Here is a 19,283-nt window from a genome sequence, read left to right as displayed (position 1 = left end):
TGACAAAACAACCAAAAGGAACCCGGTTCTTGATAGACGCTTCAATAAAAAAATGCCGCTGACAATATCATGAGACAAGCTCTTGCTGCATGGGGAGATTTATCAAGCGAATCTGGAGAAGATGATGAACCAGGTAATAACTCTATGATTGCAGTAGAAAGTGAAGCAACCAAGTACGATTCAATTTTTGCTTTGATGGCCCAGTCTGACGATGAAGATGACAGTAATGATAAGGTAAATTTTCTAGATGTTCAGAGAAATCTGAAATCTTATTCTCCTAAGAAACTCATGTCTTTGGCAAATGTTCTAATCGACGCTTATCATAGTCTTATAAATGACAGAGATGTCTTAACCGTTGAACTAGGAAAAGTAGAACAATCTAGAGTGACCTAGTAATAGTTGTAGTTGATTTAAGAGAGTCAATCGAGAACCTGAAGAAAGAAAGAATTGTCTTAGATAAAAAGATTACAAATATAGAACAAGAAAGAGATGACCTTTTAGTGGTGGTAATGGATTTGAAGGAAACAATTGGGAAACCTAAAATGGAGAGCTGAAAATTATCAAAAAGGAAAGGAAGTTGCAAGCGAGGCACACATTAAGCTTGAAAGTACAGCTTGCTAAGGGTTTTCCAAATCTGTGACAAGGGAAGCATGATGGAATTTGTGTAAAAAACCTGTAAAGTGACAAACCTGGTGACTGGTGAGGTGGTTCTAGTGGCAAAAAGATCCAAGAATATCTATGTAGCCGATTTTGAGTCTCTAAAGAATGGTGATATAAGCTGTCTAAGCGTTGTTTATGATGATATTGAATTATGACACATGAGGCTAGGTCATGCAAGCTTCACGTTGTTAAACAAATTAGTCAAGAAGGACCTAGTTCGTGGTCTGCCCAAGTCAAGCTTCAAGGATCCCCAAGTATGTGATGCATGTGCAAAAAGGAAGCAAGTCAGATCCTCATTCAAGTCTAAAAAGGAAGTCAGCACCGCAAAGCCACTTTATCCTTCACATGGATCTCTATGGACCTATGAGGGTGCCAAGTAGAGGAGAAAAGAAGTACATCTTTGTGATAGTTGATGACTATTCCAGATTCACCTGGGCTTTGTTCCTCATGATCAAGTATGAAACTTTTGAAGTGTTTGTTGCTTTTGTCAAGAAGATTCAAATGAAGATGGGTAATAAAGTAGCTTGCATTAGGTCTGATCACGGGACAGAGTTTGACAATGTCAAATTCGTTGAGTTCTGCACTGAAAATGGCATCACTCATAATTTTTCATCTTCAAGAACACCTCAACAAAATGGTGTTGTGGAGAGGAAGAATAGAACTCTTAAAGACATGGCAAGAAAATGCTAATTGAGAGTGGCGTCGCAAAGTATTTCTGGGCAGAAGTTGTCAGTACTGCGTGCTACTTGGTAAATAGGTGCATGATCAGGTCCCTGTTGATACCTAATTTTTCCCTATAATATTTTTAAAGCTATGCATTGGCATCAACTAGTATTTTTCATACAATTTCTGCATTTTAAAAGATTTTAATTAATTTATCCCAGCATTTTATTTATAAAACAATCACTGATTGCATCACAATTAGTTTTATAATAATTTTGTGGCTTAATTTTTTCATTTTGCATTTGTACTAAGTTTCAATTATTGCACAAATAGCCACATTTGTATTTTTATGATACAATTGCAATTACTTTGCAATTATAGCCTATGCATGCATTATTGAATTATTTTACTGGGAAATACCCTTTTATATTTTTTAAAATATTAAGTAATTATTTTAAAACATTTCCAAGCATGCAAATAATTTTTTAGAATTTATTAACTATTTTAAAAAAATATTTTTATCAATTAAATGGATATTTAACAAATGACCCCTTATTATTTCAGACCTAGCCTAATTAAATGGCCTAATTTTAATCCCAATTCAATTAAAATTAGCCCAAACACACCCACACCCAAATTTTATGTGACCTTAACCCAACTAGACCTAACCCAACCCAGACCCCCTTTAATCATGGCCGTTGATCTCTGAGATCAACGTCCCTTGTTCTTTCTTACCATAATAATCTCAAACGACCCCCCCTAACCTAGCCGTCGCCACCCAAAACCAGCCCTAATCCCTTCGATCCTCACTCGATCCATGGATTTCCATTGGTGTTTGAGACACCTTCTGATCTTCTACGTCTCCTGGTTGCTCGTTCTTATAATTTCTTGGAAAAATCTCGAAGAGATCTGTCCAGATCTAGTTCAAGACTCTTTGAGAGCCTGTCTATGGTTGTGAGTGTTGCTATCTCGATGCTTTTACAGTCCAAATCTCTTTTTCGAGACTGTATTCCCTTTACCCTTTCATTCTTTCTTCAAAACCCTAATTTTTAAACACGGATCCTTCCAGATATATGTAGATCTGGAGAGATTCTGAGTTCGTCACCAAGTTTTCTTTAATGTTCTTCTATTTCCCTACTGATTAACCGAATTTTTAGCACTATATTACTTTATATTTTGGGTTTTTTGTTATCTGTTGTTCGAATCTCTACATACTTGAAATGTTTTCAAGTTTCCGTAATTTTTCTTTAATTTTCTCTTATTCCTTTGCTATTAACCGATTTTTTAGAACTATGATACTTTAGGTTTTGATTTCTATGATTTTTGTTGTTCAAATCTCTGTATGTTTGAGGTGCTTTCTGTTTCCATGGATATTTCTTTAAATCTCCCCTAATTTTCCTGCTACTAATCAACCCTAAATATCTTTTTAAAATCCAAGGTTCCACTCTGTCTTCGCAAAAGATTTTTTCTTAAATGTCTTATGTTTGTGTTCAATGTTTTCTTGCATGGTTATGTTTCTGGTTCGATTGTTTGACTATTCGTTGTTTGATTTTAACATCTTGTCCATTATTATTTGAATAATTGATTGATTAGACTAATTATCTAGGGTTTCCTTTGTTTACCAAACTAATTTACTGATCTGTGATTGTTCTCCTTAATCCTGAGTTCTTAATTGACATCTCTTGTCTATCTATGGGTTGATTGACCCTTTGATTAGTCTATGCTTACCCGTGTTGCCTTATTTGTGAAACTGATTACTAGATTTAAGGGTTCTAACCCTAATTGACCGTTAAACCTACTTCTTGCCTTATTTGAAATTCAATTAGAGTTATTTATGGTATAATTCCCTAATTTCCTATACCCAATCAAGCTTGATTGGTTATTTGGTTACTTCCTTTACCTTATTTACAATATTTACCCGCCTTGCCTTACTAAACTATCAGTATGGTTTAGGGATTCTTACTGATTCCTTTATATGGTATGATTGAGATTCTTTCCTTAATTAGACCCATGTTATCACCATTTGATCAATTACCCCTAATTAAGGGGTCTATTCCTAACTCCTTTATGTGATTGGATTCTATGATCCTATGATTTCCTTAATTAACTGAATGCTGATTCCTTTACCTTATTTTGTTCTACTCTTAAACTGCGATAATACACCTTTGTTTTACCTCTCAACATACGAATAACAGTTCATAAGCACACTCACACACAAATTATGCTCTCATCTCTCTGCTACTTATGTTCTTCTATTTGCCTAGTCGGCTGAAAGCCAGGACTAGACTGTTGAATCCTACTGCTTTACTTTCCGCTTCTTCTTCTCTAATTGGTATGCTACCACTTTAATATCATTCCAACCTCTGTATGAATTTAATTTGTTGTATGCGGCAAAATCGGAGGGTCCAATTTCTTTTCATCGAGGCACCTCAGAAGACCACCTCGAAGTCTCGATGCTACAAGGTCGTGGTCGAGTTTCCTCCCTCGAGGTTCGTCGAGGCCCGATCTTGGGATAACATTGACCGCGACTGTAATACAAATGGGGAGTTCCCAAGGCACGTGGCCAGGATTGACATGGCCTAGTGGACTACTCCAAACCCGAATAAGGGTATCACCTAACTGTCCCATCCCCATATCTTTGTAATTAATGAATTTTGTACTATGATGGGATTCCCTTTCTATATAAAGGGGATCCTTATCATTTTGTAATGGTCTGTTTCTTCAGTTGCTCCACACGAAAATATACAATAACATTCTATTTGCTCTCTAACATATTCTCTTGATATTATTGCTTTCATTTATTATCTTCATATTTGTTCATCATTTATTGCTTATTATTGGCCACAAAGAGACTCTGTAAATTTTATTATAACTGTTAGTCACATTTCAACTGCCTTCGGTAGCTCGTAATCGAGCTCCGGGATCGACTTCGAGGCCCCGAATCAACAAGCTCAAGGCCCAGATAATTGGCCTAACGGTTTGATTATTGCCCATCCTTAACTCTCATTTCATTTCTAAGTCTCACATACATAGCATCAACTGCTTAACAAACTAGCATAAAAATATATCACGTAGTTTTAGAGTTCCATAAACAAATTTAATTGTTATTACCATTTTCACTGTAAATAGTTTGGCGTCCACTGTGGGTCTAAAAATAATAGTGATTATTTCTTGCTGGTTTAGCTACACAATGCAAGTTATCTTTCATGCTTTTTCTTGTCCAAGATCTTCGATTTCAGGTCAGAATGTCTAACTCAGTGAATGGAGGTGAAAACAATAATCTTGAGGACCACAGAGAAAACGATATGGGTGTTCCAGGTGTTGGTGTGGCACCACAAAACCCTGGGGATGCGCCAGAACCAATCCCTATGGACGCGGTCTTATGCGACACCCAACGCATCGACATAAGCTCGCACATTGACAGGAGGGGCGTCAAGGAGATCAACAAGAAGCTCAGAAAACCCCAACTAGGGAAGAACGTGAGGTTAGCCTTCACATTATTTTCGAAATATTGCAGGCATAACATCTAGCTATTGTTCAGCTGCAAAGTCACCAGAAGAGTCCTAGCATGGTAGCGCCGGGGATGGCTCCCTCAGCCTAACAAGTACCGGAGATATCGAGCAATAACGGGTTGATGACCGATCCTGCCATCATAAAAATGCTCGAGGACCTCACCAGAAGGATCGAATCGGGCGAGAAAATGATAGAAGCCAATGACAAAAAGGTCGAGACCTACAACTCCAGGGTCGACCAAATTCTGGGCGCACCCCCAGTCCTGAAAGGTGTGGATTCAAAGAAGTTCATACAAAGACCGTTCCCCGAGAAAGCGGCCCCGAAACCTATTCCAAAGAAGTTCAGAATGCCAGAACTCCCAAAGTACAACGGGTACTCAGACCCCAATGAACACGTTAGTGCCTACACTTGCACAGTGAAGGACAACGATATAAAAGACGACGAGATCGAGTCCGTCCTATTAAAGAAGTTCAGGGAAACATCTCGAAGGGGGCCATTATGTGGTATCACAACCTATCTCCTAACTCCATAGACTCATTTACCATGCTAGCAGACTCCTTCATAAAGGCACATGCCGGTGCCATCAAAGTAGCAACAAGGAAATCTAACATCTTCAAGATTAAGCAAAGGGAGAACGAGATGCTGCAAGAATTCGTATCTCGCTTTCAAATGGAAAGAATGGAACTACCACCAGTCTTTGAAGACTGGGCGGTGCAAGCCTTCACTCAAGGTCTGAATGAGCAAAGCTCGATGGCTTTGAGACAGCTGAAAGAGAATCTGGTCAAATATCCCACTGTAACCTGGTCGGTTTTCCACAATCGATACCAGTCAAAAATCAAGGTCAAAGATGACCAGCTGGAAGCCCCCTCGGGCTCAGTATACCCAAGTAGTCTCTTGACGAAGGAGCCAAACCCAAACAAAGAAAGATATCAACCATACACCGAAGATAGAAGGAATGCCCCGAGGCTCAACCCCCCTCGTAATGATCGAAGGATAGACCGAGGACAGGATCCTCGGGGACTCATCAACAAAACCAGATTCGATAGGAATGCAGGGCCAACGGGGCACCTCACTTATCATAATACAACTTCAATGTCGATGTATCGGACATCGTGTTTGCCATCAGTAAAATTAGAGACGCCAGGTGGCCCAAGCATGTACAATCAGATCTTTCATAAAGGAATCATAACTTAGTGTGCGAGTTTCACAACACGCACGGCCACAGGATTGAGGATTGCCACCAACTCCGAGAAGAGGTAGCTCGACTACTTAACAAAGGTTACCTCCGGGAATTCCTCAGCAACCTAGCCAAAGATCAGTTCCGAGAAGTAAAGGCGGCTAAGAAAAATGAAACAAATGAGCCACAACATGTCATCCACATGATCTTGGGAGGCGTCGATGCCCCGCAGGAACCCGTGATGAGAAGGAAAAAAATGTCCACCACAAGAGAAAAGCGAACCCGGAGGTATATACCCAAGGATGCCCTCACATTCAGCGAATAAGACACCGAAACCTTGTCTCAACCTCACAATGACGCACTGGTAATCTTTTTCCTTGTAAATTCTTTTCAAGTAAAATGTGTACTCGTGGATCTAGGTAGCTCGGCCAACATTATCAGGTGGAGGGTGATAGAACAACTCAGACTGCTTGACCAAATCGTGCCCGCCACTCGAGTCCTTAACAGATTCAACATGGCAAGTGAAACAACAAAAGGAGAAATCACCCTCCTAGTCACCATGGCCGGCACAACCCAAAATGCCAAATTCCATGTCATCGAAGCAGACATGAGGTACAACGCTTTGTTCGGACGGACGTGGATACACTGCATGAGAGCAGTGCCGTCCACTCTCCACCAAATGATGAAATTCCAGACAAAGGATGACATTAAGACTGTCTACGGAGACTAGCATGCATCAAGGGAAATGTTCGCGGTGCACGAAGTGGCACCAACACCGATACCTTCACTAGAAAAGGAGCTGAAGGGTAATCAAGCCACACCTTCGATTAATCCCGATTAAACAAAGTAAATGACCATACCGCACCTCGTCTTGAGTAACTAGGACATATCGGTCCTCGAAACATCGCTGGCACATCCCACACTAAGGTGTAACTATCTCCCTTTTCATTTCATATTTCATACTGACCCTTATGCAGGCGCCCGACCGAAGCCTTCAAAGCGCTAACCCAGCTCGAAGACCTTAAGGTTTTAAAGTATCCATTTCACTCTTTTCCTTCGACCGAGTTTTTATCCCGAAAAGGGTTTTACCGGCAAGGGTTTTATTGAGGCAACACTTATATGCTACCTAAGGAAGATCCAACAAGTGTTCAAGGTTTCTTTCGCAATCAACCCCGAACACTGGGGGGCATCCCCTCAGAAATTCATCCACTTGGAAAAGCTAAGAGACGCCAGATGGAGTCCTGATAGAAGAGTGATGTACCGGGCTCCCGACGGCTAAAACATGTACACTTGTACCAAGTAATTAAAAGAATATCTTTTATCAAAGCACCTCACACTCTAAAAGAAGCTCGACACCTCCGCAAAAACAACTTCTCTGCCAAAAATGTCCCGAACACTCGGGGACTGGCGTCAACAACTCATACATGAACGAACTCCGGGTCAGGACTCCAAGCTCATAAGCCCTCAATGAGGCAACATGAAAACCACGAAATGTCTCCAAGGTCGAAAGTGCCCCGAATACTCGGGGGCTGGCGTCAAAATCTCAAAAAATGCATGACCTCAGGGTCGAGATCTCCAAATTTGTAAGCCCTCGGTGAGGCAATACAAAATTTACAAGTAACGGCTTCCGAGCCAAGGTATCCTCGATGAATCGGGGACTATCGCCAATAGCCATTCATTAAAAAACCCGAGGCCATGAGACCCCGAACAGGTAGACTCGGTATCGTAAGACCTATATAAGGCAACAACTATATCTGTAAGACCTCAAGCAAGACATGAACCACACTTGTACCAAGTGACAATATTTGTAAGACCTCAAGCAAGGCATGAACAATACTTGTACCAAGTATCCAAAACTGTAAGACCTCAAAGGTATGAAAAACTTGTAAGACCTTACTAAAGGCATAAACCCGATCCCAAAGTTCAGGCTATATATCGAACTTGTAAGACCCCTAAAAAGGCATACCCTAGATATAGATGCCGAAACTATCTCACTCGAGACTCAAAGGCTCTAGCCGAACACAAGTGACTCCAGTCACACAGCTGTACCGGCCGAACTAATGATACTCGGGGATGCCCGACCGTCGCTACAAAATCATAGGCCTTCAATTACTTCGAATCTACATCATAAAGAACAGGTTAAATAGGCTACCCTCGATACAGGTAAAAGAGCTTCGACCATGTTAGCTCCTAAACATCGGCTTCGAGATAATCAGCCTTCGAGACAAAACCTCCAGAAGTGCTCGATCATCACCATATAACGACTCACAATCATGGTTTTTTATTAAGCCATCCAAGAGTCAGGCAAACACTATTTCAAAATCCTTATCGAGGGAAAAATAAAGCCCACATAAATGGTCGCGTCGACCAAACACGTAAGATCCATTGTCGCCAGCCTAATGAGCCTCAGGGCCACACACATAAAAGGTCACTTCGACCCAAGGCGTAAGAGACATTGTCACCAGCCCACACAAATACAAAACTTGAGGGTCGAATGAGCTCGAGTCGTAACCCGATTTGGAGACTAAACCCAAAATAGTTATATGCCTAAGAGCAAGGCGTAAGAGCCATTTTTGCCAGCCCACATAAAAGGTCACATAGACCAAGCGCGTAAGAGCCTACGGGCCAGCCCAACAAGCCCCAGGGCCGTATCACGAATCTAAGGATTCCTACCAACTCGAAGGTCGATTGATCTGGCCGAAATCTCAACAAAAGAGGAACCTGAAAGATACAAGAATTGCGAGGTTTCCCCCTTATACATACATGTAATAAAATACGAGCTCCATTTACCGCTTACTGTGAAAGCACTATATACAAAGACAAAGAAAGAAAATAGACGCCCCCCTTGGGGACTACGGCCCGACGGCCCCATCCTCGCCATCTTCGGCATAGGACAAAAGGAACTTGGCATCGTACTCCTCCGCCATGGGTTTCTTGATCTCCTCCGAAAGATCGAAACCCCTTGCGTGAACTTCCTCGAGAGTTTCCCTCCGAGATTTGCACTTTGCGTACTCTTTACTGCTGATCGCACGACCAAGAGTTCTCCTTAGCTCAGCTCTAGCAGTGGCATCACTCTTCAAATAGGCCACCACTCTCTGATCTGTCCTAGTGCTGCTCATCACAGCCTCGGCCCGAGCATTCATCACCTCGGCCTTCTCCTTCGAGAGCTCAGACTCGAGCCTTGCGATTATGTTCGCCCACGCAGAATCACTCGCACGAGCGGTCCAGATTTGCATCTCCAGGGTGGAAACTTTAGCCAAAACACTCTCCTTGGCCGCAACTTGGGCATATACATGGGCCTACAACTCGTCGAACTCATGTTTGACTCTGCCAACTTTGCCCCAAAGTCGTTCCAGCTCCTCTATTTTGCTCTCCAACTGAAATATCGAAACATTAACCTCCGAAAATGAAAGAATGAGCATACGTCAACGTGAAATACAAGATACCTGTCTCTTGAGATAGCTCTCGCAGCTCCGACTTCGATTGGCCTCACACCGCAGGGATACCAACTCGCTCTCTTTTTTCACACAAAGAAGCTTAAGGGATTTCTCCCTATCCGAAGCTTTCCGCAACCGAGCCTCATAGCGAAGCAGCTCGGATTTGAGCTTGTCAAAGGCCTGCAAAAGAAAATTCAATGAGAAAGGAAGAGTATGAAGCCGGAATAGCCCTATGCCGGTTACTAAACTTACTATAAAGCTGAGCCTCACCAAAGGCCGAGCCAATGTCCGATGGCTTAGTATTCCCTGAAGCACCTTTGTCAGGAAAAGAAGAAGGCACCACGTGCTCTTCACTCTTTGAAGTGCCATCAGTAGAAACGAGGAATGTTCTTTCGAGAACGGAAGCCTTTGAAACCGAATGATCGATCGAATCGCCTCTCTTGAACCGCTGAGAAGGACTCGCCTCGCTGCAAGCCTCCTCACACCCCAGAGATTCTTTTCATTTTTCATCGACCCTCGACCCCCGACCCCGAGGTGGACAGTCTCTCCTTCTCCCATAGAGGACATGACCTTATCTGGGAAAAATCTCCAATACCTGCGGCAGCTAAGTTAGTAAGCTAAAAAAAGTACCATTCGGGGGAAATAAGCCACAAGAGCCTACCATGGTGCTTCGCCTCCCATCTCCCCTTAAACAGGTCTCGCCACCTGCGCTTATCATAGGTCGAACAAGCGGCTAGCTTACGAGACCACTCAGCCAAATTCGGGACCTTGTTCGGCAACTAAGGAGTTGCTACAAAAAAGTATTTATGCAGAAAAATGTCGTTATGGAACCCGCCTCAAGACAAAGTGATAAAAATACAGGTATGACACTTACGTGTGAAATTCCATTTCTCAGGAAAGGGCAAAAACTCTCCAGGAATGACATCAATCATTTGAGCTCGAATGAATCGGCTTATCCATCCTCAGTCTTCGTTCTCTTCACCGTCAATGGCAGGATATCGGGTAGATCGATGCTGCAGAGTAATAAAACCTCGATAACGCAACGGCCGATATAACCTCACAAGATGATTGAGGGTAAAGTCGAGCCCGACCTTCTCTTCAAAGTATCCTATCGTCTGAACTATCTTCCAAAGGGATGGTTGAGCCTATGCCAAGTATCTCCGACAGAACTCAAGCACAACCCAGTTGGGGGGACCCGATGTGAAAGTGTGCGCATACACGCTCGAAAGCCCTTCGACGTAGGTCATGATGCTCTCCTCAGAGGAAGGTACCTGTAGCACCGCCCCTTCTCCCCATCCACAGTCTTTTTTGATCATTTCGAGGTGCTCCTCCCCTATTGATAAGATGAACCTCGATGCATGCTCCCGATGTCCTTGTACGTTAGGAGGTCTCTTCAATGTAAATTCCATCCTCGAGACAAAGCACCTCGAGGCCCACTCACCGGGCACCGGTGGTGTACCACCGACCGGACGCGGAATAGAGGCAGAACTCCCCTCTCCTTGATGGGCAGATATCGACATACCAGTCATGGATACAATAGAATAAGAGGAGGATGATATAGATCTGGGCAAAATTTTTGAGTTAAAGCAATGAGAGAACTATCACAAAGCACTAAGTTCTATGGGAGAAGTGGTTACTCAGAGCAGTGGAATCTCCATTGAGGAAGCAAGTGAATGAATATATAGGGGCAAAGTAGCGGCTGCTCGCCTACCAAGAGGGACAATTAATCCTGGCCATGGTAACGTCATTTTTTCCTTGGGAAATGTACTGGTGGAACCACCTAGGATCACCCCGGGCCCCCCTTTTATTAAATCGCATGAATGCTACTACCCCACGAGAGTCGAGAGCTTTTGAGACCTCAGGGGCTTCTTTCCATCACAAGCACCGACCCCAAAGCAGCTATCAACCTAACTTCGATATAGGATCCAATTTCAGGGGTCCAGATTACTCCAACAATGGGCTCCAAAGAATTAATATTACAATTCAAAAATTAGCTCTACAAAAGCAGCAAGATATAAAGAATGGAAAGACTTGGGGCCGAAAAACCCTTTTTTATTGCCAAAAATATTTTTACAAGGGATGTCTTTACAAGACTCACTCCCCCGAGAGTACATGCACAGAAAGAAAAAAATAAAAGCGACACAAGGCCTATCTTCATCGCCACTATTCTCTGAACCATCTCCAGGATCCTCATCTGGAGTGATCAAAAGTGCAAACTTTCTCTCCACCTCACGGGCCTCCTCAATTCTAATTGACAGATCAACGCCTACGGCCTCGATCTCCTCCAAGGTTTCTCTCCTCGCCTCCACCCTAGCATGTTCGATGGCCTGAGATAGTTTTTGCTCGGCATTTATCGATACGTCACGGGCTATTTGATTTGCCGTGGCTGCATCCTTCAGGTAAGTAGCAACATTTCCTTCGATCTCAGACTTGGCCGCAACTAGCGCAGCAAACTCCTTTAGAGCATTTCAGAGAAGATCGTGGGTCGATGCCAACTCCAAGGCAACCACCTCATTTCGTTTCTCCAGCCCAAGGATCTCCACATCCTTTTGCCCAATCAGTGAATCCCTTTGACCGATCTACGAAGGGAAAGGTAAACCAGTCAGTATCGAATTATAGGAGCGAAAGAAAGACTCACGTGTAACAAAATACCTACTCGACAATGGTAGCTTTTTCTTGAAGTGCTCCCTCCAAAGTAGCTCGGAGCTCGCCTGACTCTTTCTTCTTCCGGGCAGAGCGAGCCTTCGACTCTCGTAGTCTTAAGGACAGCTTCTCAAGCTCCTTCTCACAACATGAAAGCTCCTTGTTAAGCCTGGAGAGGGCGTGATCATACATCTCCTTACACTACAGCAAAACAGAAGAGTTAGAAGAATGAAGAAAGATGCTCAAGACTAAAGGAAATATACTTAAAGCAGCTATCACCTGCTGCATGAACCTCTCCGCCGCCTTGACAGAGCCGGGAGCGTCAAGATCAACGTTCTCGCTAACATCATCAAGAATATTTCCAAGCGTGCCTACCCCTTTGAGAGGACCCCCGACTTTGGTGGCATTCACATCTTGGGCATCCCTTAGCTCCTCTAACGAGAACTGAGAGTCGAAAATGAAATCATCTATGTCACCGATTTCCCCAATGGGCAACTCGTGCTCCTGAAAAGCTACGGGTCTCGACCCTTTAGGCTCAGCGGCAAAGGTCCCCTCAGTAGAAACTGCATCAAACCCGGTCATGGGATCCGAGGCCACTTTGACACCCTCCTCGAGGGTCTTTGATCTACGAGACCGACCTGAGTTGGCCATTCCCGATTCAGCAGCCTCTGGTCGAGGCACCTACGAGGCTCCCGCGCTCGACCTCATACTCCGTGCCAACCAGCACTTGTCATCATGATCATCGTCATCGTCATCCTCATCCTCAGCACCGGGACTTGCTCTGGAAGTTGAAGCCGAGGTCCTAGTAACGACTTGAGGCTTGCGTGACTAAGGTTTCTTTGCCACAGAAAGATCGACAGCCGCCTTACCTTTCCTTTTTTTGCCCTTGCCGGGCTCCGAAGCCTCTGTCTCGCCACTAGGGGGCATCCTCATCAGCATATTCTCGCCAAGGCCTGCACGAGCGCAATAATCATACTTTATCAGCACAAAGGATACAGGGAGAAATGTAAATCTAAGACATAGGTGGTGAGGAAGCTCTACCATGATTCTTGGCCACCCATCTCTCTTTAGCCATATTACGCCCCGCAATATTACGTCGATATTACGCTTTGCAGTATTAAGTTACGACAGTGTTTCACCCAGCAGTATTATATTATGATGGATTTATGCTTTGCACTATTAAGTTACGACGATGTTGCACACTGTAGTATTGTACATTGGATTTGTCGTAAGGTAATTAACATCAGTCCAAGTAAAAGATTATTTGGAGATTATAAGGATTACATTATTTATACAAGCGATAAATAAGTGTTATGAAGGATAAAGGGGTACACAGATTAAAGAAAGTGAGTTTCATTGAAAGTGGACAATTTGGAATAAAATACGGGTCGAGCGATAATGCCCAATAATTATGAACTAGTACCATGCAAGGTGCCATATGACCACGGTAGTATAATATATAAAGTATATATAAAGTATTTTAATAAATATAATTTTAAGTAATTTGTGATAATTTTTAAATTATGCGGGTAATTGATTAATTACCGGATAATAACATATTACCCAGTTAATTAATAAAAGGATAAATAATTAATAAATTAACCCACCACCCCCAACAAAACGTGGCAGAAGGCCACTACTTGAGGAAATGACTCATATTGATTATGATTAGGTGGCTGCCAAGGATTAAATGAAAGATTAACAAAGCAACACTTGGTAAAATGTCTTTATTTCCATGTCCATTTTGGACAAGAGATCAGATTGTCCATTACGTTCAAATTAGAAATCATCTGTCAAAAGTCTCCATTTTTCATTTTAGAAATGAGTAACGTAGTTCCTCAAAAAAAAGGGGGCAAGAAAACACATTCTTTCTTGATTTGAAAGTAGTTTGAATCTTGAAATTAAAGTTGCTTCTTTCGTTCAGTACTTCAAGAATCCAGAAGCTAAAAAAATTTCGTTCAAAAATATTCAAAGAAACAGGAGTAGTTTCGTTCAAGAATTTTAAAAGCATAAGCTTAATCCCATTTTTTGGGTTCTAAATTCAATCCACGAAGGTTTTTAACGGGATAATTATACGGAGTTGTTCCTACTCCAGGTATGTTAAGGCTATTCCTTTTTTCTTATTGGCATGGTCCAAATTATACTGAAGAAAGAAGCAAATACACAATTTCTATAAATTACTCTATTAATAGAAATAATAGGGGTGTCTATATTGTTGACTCCCCATGAGAATTATTATTATCTTCTGTTCATGGGTCTCAGAATAATACGCAGTTGAAAAAGTTTATCGGAAGGAATATCGCAATTATTATGTATTTTTCATGAATTTCACTCATTTATACATGTATATTGACCCATGACCAGATGACGTTATATACGTGTATATATGTAAATATATGTATATGAAATATGGGAAAGGTTACGGCGTTATATATGCACCATCACCTGATCAGCTGGTATATGATGATGATGTTGCCCACAATGGCTGAAATATGATTCAAACGGCGTTATATACGCGTATATATGTAAATATGATTCAAACGGCATTATATACGTGTATATATGTATGTATATATATGTATATGGGATATGGGAAAGGTTATGACATTATATATGCACCACCACCTGATCAGCTGGTATACGATGATGATTTTGACCATAGTGGCCGATATGATATGAGGGGATGCCCTCAGAGGCTGATGATGTTATGAAACATGTACCTATGCACGACATGACATTCATAAGCATATGCATGACGCTAAGAGTAATTTATGATTTACAAAGTTATTCAAACTTACAGGTTGAGTCATGTATTCTATATGTCTTCCATGTCTCTTATGTATTATTTATGTGCCTTACATACTCGGTACATTATTCGTACTAACGTCCCTTTTCCCCGAGGACGCTACGTTTCATGCTCGTAGGTCCCGATAGACAGGTCGAAAGCCCTCCAAGTAGGCTATTAGCTCAGCGGAAGATGTTGGTGCGCTCCATTTGCTTCGGAGTTACTCATTTGGTTAGTATGATTTAGACGTGTATTATTTGGTAAGGCGGGACTCTGTCCTGACCTTTATGATATTTATGTACTCTTAGAGGCTTGTAGACATATGTTGTTTATATAAAAGATTGTACGGCCTGGTCGGCCTATGTTTTGAGTTTATAAAGGATTATGTTGGCCTATTAGGCCCAAATGTCACGTGTATATGATGATGTAATAAGGAATATACGTTATGTTGGTACTCGGTCGAGTAAGGTACTGGGTGCCCGTTGCGGACCATCGGTTTGGGTCATGACAAAGTGGTAGCAGAGCAGTTCTGTCCTAAGGAGTCTACAAGCCGTGTCTAGTAGAGTCTTGTTTATGGGTGTCTCGTGCACCACACTTATAAGCAGGAGGCTAAAGGGCATTTAGGATTGTCACTCTTTATTTTTACTCTAGATCGTATGGTAGAGATCACTTATAAGAAATCAAATTTCGAAATTCCTTTTTTTTTATTTGTAATAAGGTGATACCTACATCCGGAAAGAAGGATGGAAAGAGAGATAGTTGTGGAAGCACCGAGTCAGAGGAATTAGATTTTTGTATGATGTCTACGATAAGTAAGTGTGGGGTCTTTAGTAGATCATGGCTGTACTGAAAGGTGTAAGCTTCCTGATAAGAAGCCTTAAGTATGCCTATCCATTTATGGTGAAAGACAACGAGAGATTAAGAAGATAAATACAAGTTTCAACAAGTAAAATGAGCAAGGTGTGTTTATAATTGAGACAGAGGAACATAAGCTTTTTGAGTTATATTAAATAGTAATAGAGGTATATACAATTGGTCGCACCCATTCCAGATATGCCCTATGGGGGTTAACAAAAGTAGTATAAGAAGATATGATGGATAAATTGATTACGTCAGTCGACATTTCCGAAGGATATTGCAAATGTGCTAATAGATCTCTTTATGAGACACCTAGATGGTGCACCCTAAAATATTAAAGCTAGGTTTGAGCACTGGAAGCCTTGTAGGAATAAATATTACCTTAGTGTGGCTCCCGCCCCCAATAAAGAAAGAATGTTAGGCAATTGAAAGAGCCGAGGGTTGGAGCAAGGGGAGCCAAAGGCAAAAGAATGTTTTGTTCGAGTTTTTAGAATAAAGCAGTAGACATAGATAATTAGCGGGAGATAAGAAGAGATTTAAGGAAGCATTATGAATAAGGTGTGATACATGGATGAAAATGGTAGAGTGTTATAGAACCTATAGTCAAATGAAGGAAGAGACGAAAGTTGATGGGCCTTAAGATAACAAAAGAGGATAGGCCATAAGGTTATATCCTCATTTCGAGAAATAAGTTCGCGACTCCAACGCGACTACCATAGGGGAGAGTTAATCCCCAGAGTAACAGAGATCAGTATGGATTGGTAAACAAGATAAATTAAATATGAATTAGGGACTGAATGATTGGAAAGTACTCGGCATCATGGTAATTTCAGATTCTGTTTCGGCGGTAATAGAATGGACTACAGAAGAAGATTCATGATGAATTTAGAGAATGGTCATTCAGGGAGATGCTTTCCTATAGCAAGCAATGTGAGCAAAGTTAAGCTTAAGAGACTGTATGTGCCAGTTACACTAAGTGTCACCCTCGCGAGTAAGGGAATTTGTCATCCTTGGTACAGAAGAATTACCGCAAGGTGAGTAAAGATCATTGATGTTGAGAAATGACGCCAAAAATGAAGAGGTAAAACATCTATAGGTAGATCCTCATGGCTTCAGCTTTTAGTACACCCTTAAAGGGGGGAATATGGAGTGATGTGACATTAAGTCAGAATTAAGTGGTTCTAGTGACTATGGATGATAAAGGAAGAACGCGATAAGAATGAGAAAGGCATGAAATTGTACTTATTCAAATGTTGTACTTATTCAAATGTTACAGATATACTATGATTCCAGAACATTATGTAAGCACGACACCAAGAAAAGAAAGTAAGGGTTCCTGCCCGGGATATTTTTGATAAATAAGGAGCCAGTGAGAGATGTAAGTTAAGACAAAGGAAATAATCCAAGAAAGATTACGAGGAATATCGATATGAGAATGGGCCAATGATTAGTTAGTAATTGGTCAGGAAGATCCTAGTTATGGCTAAACAGGAAGTTATAGATGAGTCATCAGATTATGTAAGATATACATAGTAGAACCCAATATGGATAATTCAGCCTCAACGAATATCATTATAATACTTGAGATATATTCAAACAAGAGTTAGGATAGTTAAGGTACCGTATGAGTGTTACGGGGATAAAAGAATGTGCCACTGGGAAGACAGTCCAGACATCAGTTCAGAAGCAACCATACAAGCACAAGGACATGGAAGTAAGCAACTACAGATGATTATAGTCAAGTAAGGACATCAAAAGAAAAAGTCCGTAATAAGCTCACAACTTTACGAGAGTCAAGGGTTCTCCCTAAATATTACAACGAAAGACTAGCTGAGGAGATAAGAAAGAAGGCTTCAACCTAACACAACGACCTAAAGAGGAAATGATCGTGTAACAACAGTTTCACAACAAAAATTGTATGCCCTCCAAAAGAAAGTGGCACCTACCATGGATAATGAACGGGGAGAAAGATTGAAGGTGATAATCGAGACTATATGAGTTGTACAAAAATTCTAGTATGTATGGGAACTAGGATGAGTTAAGTATGCATACAACAAGGGGCAGAAAGACCAGGAAAAGTAATTTCATACGTTTAAAGAAAGCTGAGATGGGACGAAAGGAATTATTCAATCTATGATCCAGAGTTAGTACGTTATGGATACACTCAAGATTTTGGAGCATTATCCATGCAGCATATTTGTTGACAATCATACATCCATAGAAGACTCTGGTATAAGTTAAAAGAAAGAATTGAGCCCAGGGCATAGACAAAGGATTGAATTGTTAGAAGATTGTATCATGAATATTCCATAATGCCCATGGAAGGCTAATGTAATAACTAATACCATGAACCACATATCGATAGGTATCTTAAGCCTACATAAAGGCTGATAAGAAGAAGGAGGAAACTAAAGATATACATCAATGAAGTAAATTAGGATTCTGATTATTGGACCCTGAAAATTATAGAAATCGCGATTAAAAACATTGCAGAATCACTCTTACTATCAAAGGTACAAGAGAGATAATGCAGTAGCCATATTCTATGACGGCTCTACTATAAAGCCAGTTAGAAGTGCCCCAACCTCAAAAAAAGTTACTATGAAGCTCTCGCGAGATTGTGTAAAGAGGTGCATGTATTATAATAGAAGTTCAAGATGTGGATGTGAATTATACCTATATGGAGGGAAGGTCATGAAAGAGATAAAAGATGTGATGTGAGGCTTTAAGGAAAGTAAGGTAAAGGTAAACAATGAACGAGATACTCAAAAATAGAAGGATGAGAATATTCCATACTTGGGATAGAAGTCTAGAAGTGCGGGGATTCAATATCCAGGAATGATAGCAGCAACGTCAATAGCATATCTTCTAGCGTATGGTCTAGGTATCGAAAAGCCTGATTATGAGAGTAAAGAATAGGTAGAGATAATGTGATGTCTCACTTGATATTCCAGAATAACATAAGGAAATCTATGGTGAAAGCAAGTTGAAGAAAGGTTGCAAGTAGTATAAATGGATATGTGTTAGTTGCAAGATAGAGTATGGTAGAGCGACAAGGTTTTAGGAAGACAAGAGTAAGGATAAGAAAACGCGAGTGAGAAGGTGACGAGAATGGATAAGTCCTCGGGATTAAGCCCATGAAAACAAGAGGAGCTGATGGTTTTTCTAAAGTTATAGAAAGATCAGTATAGCCTGAATGAACTCAAAGGAGTCTAAGACTAGTAGCATTTAGAAAAGATGGAATGCTGCCCTGATAGTACAATAAGGGTGTAATTGTGATGATAAAGGATGACGTTTAGGTCTTTGAGTGAGTAATGATTTGAAGAGGCTTTCATGGATTGTACGAGATTAAAATACCCACATAAGTGAATCACATTGTGATGCTATAAAATACGGTCATTGAAGTATAGTATCACCCCTAAGTGGATCAGGAAAATCACTTCAAATATTTCTCGATGGAACGTAAGCCCTAGTGGCAAGGTATGATGTAAGAAGTTTCAAATTATTAGTGGTATATTGTAGATTAATATTGAGGTAAATCAACAAT

The sequence above is a fragment of the Nicotiana tabacum genome, chromosome 5 (genome assembly GCF_000715075.1).
Source record: "Nicotiana tabacum cultivar K326 chromosome 5, ASM71507v2, whole genome shotgun sequence".
NCBI lineage: Eukaryota > Viridiplantae > Streptophyta > Magnoliopsida > Solanales > Solanaceae > Nicotiana > Nicotiana tabacum.
Note: the sequence above shows the minus strand (reverse complement) of the source record.